Source organism: Drosophila subpulchrella, chromosome 3R, assembly GCF_014743375.2.
Source record: "Drosophila subpulchrella strain 33 F10 #4 breed RU33 chromosome 3R, RU_Dsub_v1.1 Primary Assembly, whole genome shotgun sequence".
Classification (NCBI taxonomy): Eukaryota; Metazoa; Arthropoda; class Insecta; order Diptera; family Drosophilidae; genus Drosophila; species Drosophila subpulchrella.
This window is the reverse complement of record NC_050609.1, coordinates 18704743-18715044: the sequence shown is the minus strand read 5'-3', so window position 1 is coordinate 18715044 and position 10302 is coordinate 18704743. Positions and strand designations below refer to the sequence as shown.

At 40.3% G+C, this 10302-nt stretch overlaps 1 long non-coding RNA gene across 1 annotated transcript; it reads left to right on the top strand.

The window, feature by feature from the left end:
• Nucleotides 1-1461: 1461 nt before the first annotated feature.
• On the top strand, nt 1462-2661 carry LOC119548794. The gene is made up of 3 exons (XR_005219328.1): nt 1462-1613; nt 1673-1816; nt 1894-2661. It is a non-coding gene; the product is annotated as an uncharacterized LOC119548794 (long non-coding RNA).
• The last annotated feature ends 7641 nt before the right edge of the window (nt 2662-10302 follow it).

Genomic DNA, 10302 nt, shown 5'->3' with positions numbered 1-10302 from the left:
AAAATCGTTCCGCGATTGCCACACATTAATGACATCGTAAGCTGATGGGCGAGTTCTCGAGAATGTCCATCAATGGACACGTCTACAAAATGACAGAAGAGCAGAGATCCAAGAGATCCCCGAATGATCGAAGAATTTCTAACGAAGAGAGGAGAATGCGAGTGGCTTCAATCTTTTTCTCCATCAACAAGTTGTGGAGTCTCTTGGGATGTTTTTTATTTTATGTTTTGATGCCCGAAAAAAGATATTAAAACGAATTCTAAATCATTTGGGAACACAGAATAATATTTTTTGGCCTTGTATCTTGAAGATACATTTGTTTGCTATGGTACAATTCCATTCCATTCCATTTCTCATCTATAAGATTAAGTATCTGTTATTGGCGAATCTCAAGTGCAAGAAACGATCATTCCAAACTAAAGTGTAGTATTCTAATTATCGGTTATTTTCTTTTGCAGACAAAAACCCCAAAACACACAGATACAAAAAACCATAAATATTCTCAAAAAACCTGCACACACTAATGAATACTCTTTGAAGAAGAGCAAAAACAAAAAGCAGACTCAACAACATAATAAACAATTTGTACATTAATTTTTAATGCGGTTAACATGTGTTCCCCCTCTCCCTCGCACACCCACACACACCCTGGCACTCGCTGCATGTGTGTGTAAGTGTAAAATAGGTGGAGCTTCATAATTTTCTCACTTTAAGTGAATGCTCGTGAGAGGGAAAGGGAGAGAGCGAGCGGAGCGAGCGAGAGAGGGATAGCGAGGGAGAGGCCGCTTTTTTGTTGCTTCGCATTCATTTTGTATGTTAATTAGTTGCCGTTCACTCGCGTGTGTGGGTGTGGGTGTCCGCTGTGAGTGTGTGGTGTATCTGTGTGAGGTGGCGTGGGTGTTTAATGAAAAGCGAGCAAGGTGCGCACATTGGTCGTCACTCGGTTGCACCTGTTGCGCTCACTCGATTGGCGGAAAAGCCCCTGGGAAAATCGAGAGGGTGAGAAAATCGGGAGGTGGAGAAATAAGGGGTGGGCGAAGGTGAAAAGAGGGGGATACCCTGATACAACAAATTAATTTAGTCTTATCCCAACTAAAAAAGCTTGAATTGCTGGAAAGATTGGTATTGTAGCTCTACTATGTTTGTAGGTTATTTATAAACAAAATTATTCCCATATACGTTCATCACAATTTGTTATACTAAAAAATAAAAAGAAGATAAACGATTTTTATTTGTATTTCACTTCCAAATGTACATATTTCACATTTAACATCTTTTTGTGCACAAATGCAGTTTTTATCTTTCAGATTAATATTTGGAATTGCAAAGTAAAATGATAATTTTATTTGACTTATTTATTGACATTTCAATTTTAGAGAATAAGACAAGGTACAATTCTGATTACAGTTTTTTAAAATTCTTAGTTTAGGAAAGGAATGCTTATTCTTTGTTGTCATACATAGATATATTTGTATCTTTAGGCCATCTGAAATTATATTCTAAGTATTATTTTTTCAGAATACTAACACTTTGGTTACCACATAAGCAGCTGAAAATCGTAGGGTTGGCAGAAGGTCCTACCTCCCCTTAGCTTCCTAGATCCTAATCCGCCTGTATGCTTCCCCAAAATATTTCTAGCACTGCAATTTCCCGGCACTTCCTGTTCCCCCAGGAGTTGCCCTCATTAACCGCGTAATTGACACACATACGAATCGAAATGTATCCGAATTCAATGGCGAGTACCTTCAATTGCCGCGTCCCGCATTCGCATTCAAGGATTTTTCTTCCCAGGCTCTCAAAACGGCAAACACCCACTGTAAGTTCTTCATTTAAATTGGATTTGTCGATCATTTTCCGATTTCTTTTCCTCACTTTTGTTTCTCCAAACTGAAGTTCTCACCCACCGCTGCTGGTACCCACATAAAATAAAGTTAAATAAGTACTTGGTGGTTACGCATTGACGTCATCGACCGGAGGAATCAATTAATTTCACTTTAAACTCTACGGATAGAGGAAAGGACTCTGGGAAAATGCAATCCTTTTGCGAGGGGTTGGCTGTAAATCTTAGATCTTAGATGAAGAGGGGCTCTCCAGATGGGTCATCGCCTTCTCACACTCTTCTACGGATTGAATTGCATGCATGTTTCTCGTTTTTCCACAATTTTTAATTAGCAGTAAACTTTGCGCGGCCCCGAAAAACAAAAGAACCCGAAACCAATTCGATTTGAAACCGAACCGAAAAGTAATGACAGCATAAATACTTTTCAGAGTGGTGGTTCTGCATTGTGTACAGAATTTGGTGGTGCAGAGTGATGCACATTTTGGGGTCGCCACAAAACATCGGACTCTCGCAATCGGAATAGGAATCCAAATCGAGATCTCAAGTGTTCTCTGTTCTGCGGCCGCCTCTGCCTCATTTCGTTTAACACTTTATGTGACATTTAAGTGCCGGGGAGATGTCAAATTTCCTCCTCCCCGTCTCCAAAAATGCATGTACCGCGGTCTGAGCCCCATTTTCCCCCAAGATTTTTCAAGGGGTTAGAACTTGATTGGGGCGGTGGTTTAGTCAAGTGTCTGGCTTTTGTGTGGGAAGATTTTCCCCCCTCGGGAAAAGTGTTCCTCTCAGGCGCAAAGTGCGATTCCTGGTTGGATTTTCATGGAAAGCAGCTAAATTGAATGGTTATTGTCTAGGAAATGGTTGCAATATATTAACACAGAGAGGTATATTGGTTCCAATAAATTATGTAAATTAATTATACATGTTTATAGTTTATTAAATTACATGTGACTATCTACTAACAATTTCTTGACTTATTTCTTGGATAAAAAATAATCTTGTTTGTTAAAAGATTAATTTTACTAATATTCCAATAACCAATAGCTACCCTATTCAATCTAAAATTAATTCCCATTACTTTGAATTATTCATTGGTTTTTTTGATCAATAAAAAAATTGATTGACTGAAATTAGCGACCTTCTTTCTTTGTTTTCCTTCTCCACAAAATCCCTTCAGTTCATCCTTAAAGTGTGCCAACAACAACTGTTATCCCCTGACAACCCTAACATCATCATCATCCTAAGCATTGTCAAAACGATCATCGTTATCTGTTTCCATAACTGTCAATTGTTGACTCTTGTGCCGAACTGCATTTGAATGTCTGGCCTCAAACATTTTGCCCATTTCCATTCACGAAAAAGGAAAACAGCTGGAAAAGGTCCTTGTGGAAGAGAGAGGGTAGATACGTTGGGAAATCCTTGGGCACGTGTGCGTTGTATGGCATTGATTTTGTGGTTCGGCTTTTGTAGTCCTAAGCAGCCTAACGGTTTACCTGAAATATCGGGGAAAATGCTATAAAATAAGGGTTTGATCATTTGAGAGGAGTGAGTGCTCTAAAATTCGCCCGTATAGTTTGGAACTTTACCGTTCCTCTGCTCCAAACTCTGTAATTTAATATTTTCTAGACTCTGTTTATTTAACGCAAAAACTGTTTGCTTTGCGTTCGAGGGAAATTAACGAAAATTGAAACAGATACTAGGGCACACGTCACACAACTCACGCTCAGCTGAGCAAATACTTGAGTTCAGTTTGGAAAAGGTTGGAGGACACGTCCTTCAAACAGACGTAACATTAGCTGCTAAAAGGTTAAACACTCCTTGGCCAGGAATCTTGAACCTCGTGAAAGCTAATATAAAATGCAGAAACGATATCGAAACAATATTTAAAGTATAAAAATAATAATAAATCCCATTGGCCGCCGGCAGCCCGTTCAATGAAAACAATAACAAACAGCCAAAGGATCAGGACACGCTCAGCAACCGAAGTTTACCTTGATGCGGCCGCATCAGCGGACAAAGTGAACAAACAAATAAGCAAATGAACGCTCGCCCAAAAAGCACAATAATAAAAGTACAAAAAATTATCCACGGAGCAGAGGGAAACGGGATTGCGGCACGCGTCTGGCGACCTACCACAGGACAAAGGACAATCCAGGACTCGCGAGCGGAGCAATCGAGCAGTAAAATCAAAGCAAATTCAGACTCTGCACAGTGGGCAAAAAATTGATTGAATTGGTATTAAATTATATGTTTACGAGACGCATTTATAATAATAACTTTCAAATTAAAATAGGGTATCCCACTAAGGTGTTCAAAATATGTGAACCAGCGCTGTTATTCCGGCATAAGCTCGTCGTATTTGGGGCGTTTTCTTGATAGCCTTTCCTACATACTTAGAATGAAAAGTTTCAAATACTTAACCTTCTTATATATGGAATGCACTTTTAATTCAAACATTTTCCCACTGTACCTTGCCTGCAACCAGCAAACGGGCGAAAAAACAAGTTTCAGTCACCTTTTTCCGTGATTGGTGGTGGATTCCTTGGTTGGCAGTCAGACAGAAGACAAAAGTCAGTCACATGTGCACATGGAGCGCAGGACCGGGGGTTTTCAGGGATGAGGAGAGGCCAGGGCTTCCACCTTTCGGCTGCTGCTGTTGTTCTTTCACCTCAATTGCAGCAGGAACTGGAATCGAGATCGCATTGTTGACATCATCGCGAAAGGGACGAAAATCAGAGAGCCTTGCCTTTCTGTGGGGTAGTTTTCGCCCAGGATCAGCCCTCATTTAGCCATTTGGCCTGCAGCTACCTCAGTTTGTTGTAAGTAATCGCCGTCATCATCATCATCAGCCTCATCGATGGGTGGAAAAGTGGGAAAGGCGGGCGTCAAGGACAACTGGCGACAACATGTGCGTCATCCAGTGGCAGCCGCCACGTTTACTCATTAGGTTTGGCCCAAAAGCGATTTTCTATTTTTTTCTAGCCCGAAATTCATATATTTGCGAAATTGCGCAGGAGATTCGCCGTGGGTGCTGTCGTCATCGGTGGCGTGGGAAGCTGTTTTGTAACCAGTGAATCCATTCATCCGTTCATCCGGGGGTAGCTTTTTCACCTTATTCCCCCGTAAATATTTGTGGATGATTTTATTTTTCACCTTTATCGCTGCCGGGCCATGTGTGCGTGCCGAGATTTAATGATTAACGCTGGAGCAACTGCAGAGCTGTCCACTTAAGGGCTGCAAAAATAAAAACAAAAGATAAATAGAGAGGAAAATGCGCAAATCGAATGGCGAAGAGACGTTAAAAAAATACCCTGGTGGTTTTAAGCAGGAATCTTAAATATATACTTAAATTGCAAACAATTGTTCCCTGAATCATAGTATGTTTTATAAATATTCCATAATTAAGTAAAATTGTTTTTAATAATCCTATTATTTTAATTTACCTAACATTATAATTTTTTTGTTTATTATATTTTCTGAGCAACGTGATTCACATACATGATTAATAGTTAGTCCCCTATAATGGGTAACTACATTAAGGCTCTTAATCTCAAAAAAGATTTGTCCCTAAGAATTTAACCTGCAGGAGCCAAGGCCAAATAGAAAATATCTTTAAAAAAATCCACATACTTTTGGTGGTTTCATAATTATTTATTTCCTATCGGTTCCCCAGAGAATTTGATTGACGCAAAACCTCTTGAAGTCAAAACACTGATAAATGTGTGAGACTTTACTTGGAATAGGATTATACATAGGTAATGCGGGCACTTAAAAATTTCAAATTCCCCAAGGCAAAAGGAATTTGTTGATAAAAAGCAGACAGCATAACATTTTGAATAATGCTCGGAACTTTATTATTTATGTGAAACTGATGATGTGCCACTATTTTAATGCGATCTGAGAACAAAGCTAAGCGATTTATTCGGTTTCATATTTGAAAACCAATAATATTCCTGTAGAGTGTCAATGAATAAATAAAAATAAACCAGTTAAACGGTGCATTTTACATTAAATGCTGTTTATTTTCCACCAACGTTCCAGTTGATCCCTTATTGAGTGCCTGTCCAGGGTATGAAAGCAATAAAAATAATTTTCATATGCACTCCTGTCTGTCTGATATAAAAGGTAAATAAATATCCCGCGTCTGCTGGACGTTCTCTATCTCTGTTTATCTCTGAATGCGGATGTTTTGGGATGGTGTCTTTGGGTTTTTGGGGGGAAGTGGGTAAGCCCTCGCAGCTGAGGCAACGCACGTTGGCGGCGGATGTTGGCCAAAGTGCCGGAAGTGCGCAAGTTGCCGCAAAGTATGCAACGAAAGTCAGTGCACTTTGAAAAATACTATTATAAAGGACATAATATATCAAACTAAGAAATATTTTAGGTTCTACAAAAAAGAATTTTAACTTTTATGTTCGTAAGAATGTATAAATAGTACATACATTTCTATGGGGAGAACTTTTACCTTACCTTATATGAATACCTTTGAGTATTTCATATCATATCATATGTATATCACAGTAGTGTGAACCTACATATTTTATTTCTTATGAATTGATTAAAATGTTAAGAGCATTCAACCAATTTTTTTTTTTAAGTGTGAAATGGAAACACTCAGCAGGGGCACAAACCTGGCCTGATGACTAGTTTGGCATTCAAGATTGCCCCGCATTTGGACAGCTTTCCACAGCGGGCAAATTCCGGTTCCTTTTCGCCCGTATGTCAGCATTTTGCAATGCGCTAATCTGTCACGCTCGGTGTTCCCCTCCCCCTCTGCGCCCCTCGGTTTTTGTTCCACCTTCGGATGGATTTACCTGGCCGCACCACCGCCTCATCCCATCCCATTCCCAATCCCAGCCAGAAATCGCTCATCAACCCTCTTCATTTACGGTTTAGCATAATGAAAAGTTGCCAATGATGACGGTAGGGGAGAATGGGAAGCGAATGCAATTTGGGGTTGCAAAGCGATGCGATATAGCGACACGGGGGTTTTCGGAGCGACACCTTTCGAAAGGGAGGAACATCTGAAATGGGATATGGAAAGGATAAAGCGGACGCATGCCCGGCGCATGCAGCACGACCAGCATTAATCCTTCTGCCTTTTTCGCAATTGTTCAATTGTTCATGCCGCAGATTGAGACTCACTCGGGTCCCCAGGACTCCAGGTTGCAAGCTGAGGGTAGTCTCTTGTTCCCTGGCCTGCATTAGAGCACATTTGTTGCCATATCGCGATTGTGATGGATTTTGGGCTCCCCTGTTTGGCCTCTGAATTGTGAGACATAAGAGGTCCAAGGTGTGCGAATTGCAAACGAGTGGAAAGTCAAGAGGACAGGATATAAAACAAAAATTAATGATCTTAAAAAATATTCAGAGAAGAGATTACTGCCGGTGCTCTGCCGACACACACAGCATGGTCGAATGCTACTGTAAGTTTGTTTCTCACAGTATTGTATTTCTATATTTTTTCATTCAATATAGGTATTCTAAAAGTTCTTAAAATTTCAAGCCTTTTTAAAGAGTGGAAAACATTTCCAGCCAAAGGTAAACTACCCAAGGAAAGAGCATACAAATCAGTGTGAAATTCAAAGATACAATTGTATCTCGAGTGAGGTTTTGATGCGTTTTTCCCTCTCAAATATTTCCCATCTATTTTTGCTCCCTCCACACTTTCTGTGGATTCAGATACAATCCTTTGACTTTGTTTTTGTTCTGCTGGCTTCTCAAATACCATCTGACAGATGGCATGTCCTGCAGCCGCCTCCTGTGGATGAATCCTTTGGTTTCAGAGAGTGGGAATGGGAAAGTGGCTGTGGAATGGATACGCATCGACTGCATCCTTGTTGCTGGCACACGTTACAGTTTTTGCAGGTTTTTCACCTATTTTTTATTGGGGGCGGCCACGCCCGCTGTCAGCTGAACGAGTGGGCGGGTAGCAGATTGGTTTCGTCTGCACTTTTTTAGAGAGCAGGTTCCGTTGGTCCCAAACATTGGTTCGTCGGTATGTCTATGGTTGTGCTCAACATTTATGGCCAAGTTTTTTCCTTGCGAAGAGCAGGAAATGGCTCATTGCACTTTGGCTACACTGAAAGGCATTTAAGGCGCATTTCCTTCGGGTATTTTTCCTTCTTTTTTTTGAGAGGGCAGGAGAAACTGCTTCTTCGGTGGCCTGGCATAACTCAATTGGATTTTTTCCTGCATTTTTTCAAGTTCTTTTTTTTGGGCTAGAGGTAAACCGATTGTCGAAATCCAGGGCGCACAACCCCTAGCCACTTGAATCCGCTAATGACACTCAACCTGGCAGCGCATGATAATGCAAAATTGAAAAAGAACTCGTTTAATGGTGGTGGCTTAAAAAGGGCGAACCGTAGAAAAATGCAAAAAAAAAGCAGTGAGTACGCCACAAAAGGGAAAATTTAAATTAGATTAATTGATTGAAATGCGAACAGTCTGGGGTGATTGTCGCAGTTGTTGCACAGGCCGCCCGTGTTTTCCAACTTGTTTTTACGCCTCCGTTGCTCCGGACCCGGAATCCTTGTAGCCGGAGGTGTAAATAATACGGATTTTGTTAAACCAAGCGAAAGTCATCATCTGCCAGTTTTTCACCGAGCTGTTTTTTGTGTCTGCGCTTATTTACAGTGGCTCAATCGGAATGGTATTGAAATGCGCTCTATATTGGATTAGGGCACACGGGCGGGTAATTTAATAGAAACTATGTAGATGCAATGGGAAGTGTGAAAATAAAATAAGTACATTAAATAACATCTCATTGCAATGTAATTATAATCAAAAAATGGCGAAGCTGATGCATCGAGGAATGGAAATGTTTTTATAAAATAATGGAATACAAATGGTTTAGGTATATTTCCGTTCAGGCACTTTATTTTTTGGAGGTACTGATTGTACTGATAATACCTTGCTTCAGTATGAACTTTTCGACTTGATATAATTTTGCCAGCCATGTGATTTATCGTCTCGCTTGATTTTTCCATTTCGCTGGGGCCTAATAAAGTGCTCAACGTCAATAAGCCGCCACATGTTTGTTTTATTTCCACTGGGGGCCTGGGGAATTCTTTTGCTTTATTTTCTGCCACTTTCTCTGGGCGGCAGTTCATAAATGTGACGCGTCAAAATTAATAAAATAAAAAGGGGAGTGAAAACTTCATTTTTTAAAGGCGAAAACACGCGTGTTCGTGCTTTTTTGAAGCCTGCGAATGGAGTTTTTGGATGCAGAAAACGTATCTGTCGGATGCATTTTTTCGGCTTTTTGGGGCTGCTGTGACACATGTGAAGCTCCGGCGGTGGCTGCAATGTTGCAGCCTCTTCACTTTTTTATCCGTGCTGCCGCCGCTGCGAAAGTTATTAGTTTTAATTGACTGTTGTGTAATGTGTCGCTGTCGCTCCTCCGAAAGAGCCGCATTCCGCCCGACACTTTGCCATTCGACAGCGGCCACTTCACATGCACTTCGGTACTTTGGTACTATGGTACTATGGTACTGTGGTCTGAGTTCTGAGTTCTCCGAGGAGCAGCAGCAGTCCAAGCGGACCAGAAGTCAATGTCCTGTCCCGGCGAAGCTGCAGCTCAGCCCACTGGATTGGCTTTAATTAAACACTTAAGCACTGCGAAATAAAATAGGCCTCAAATCTTTAGCATTGCCGAAAAGGTTTAAGATAGTTTCTGGCCTGGAAAGATTAAAAGCTTAATGTAAATCAAATGTCTAAAACAAATAATTCATAAGACTTAAAGATTCATAAAGAAAATATTTTTTAAATGAAACTTATTTGAAATTAGAAATTTACTTATTACTTAAAATATTTATTAGAGATCTTAACTAAGATTTGCAAAGTAATAGCTTGGTTTTTATAGTGAATTTTAAAAAATGTCATTTTAGGTGTCAAAAAGTATGCAGTAAAATCGTTTTTAAGAAGGAATTCACAGTTCTTGTGAGATTAAAGTAAATTTCTGCATACTTTTCAACAACTTAAATAACATTTAAACGTGATTTCGAAAACCCTAGTGATTTGTGTGCTCTTAGGCTCACAAATCGAAAAAAACCTAAATTTCTTTAAATTTGATTTAGTTTTTCTCAGTGCAGAAGCGCGAAGAAACGCTTGACACTTTGTTCATGTCGTCATTTGGCGTCTAAAAATAGCCGCCAGCCGTTGGCAATTGCATTAATATTTTGTAACCGTTGTAATTAGCAGTGGAGTGGGTGGAATGGTTTGAGAAGGGGGTGGAAGGTCGGCGGGAGGGGTGGCATAGAAACAGCGGTGGGGCGGAGCTCCTCCTCTTTCGCCTGCTAATTGAGGTATGCGACAACCACTTGTCACTTTTCGCATATAATGTTAATTGTTTAACTTGAAATAGGCGCCAGTCGATCGGTTAGAAAAACTTAATGCATTTGCTGGCGCCTAAACAAATTTTGCACTGCTGCTAGAAATAAAAATGAAAATGCAGCTCACGACTGACA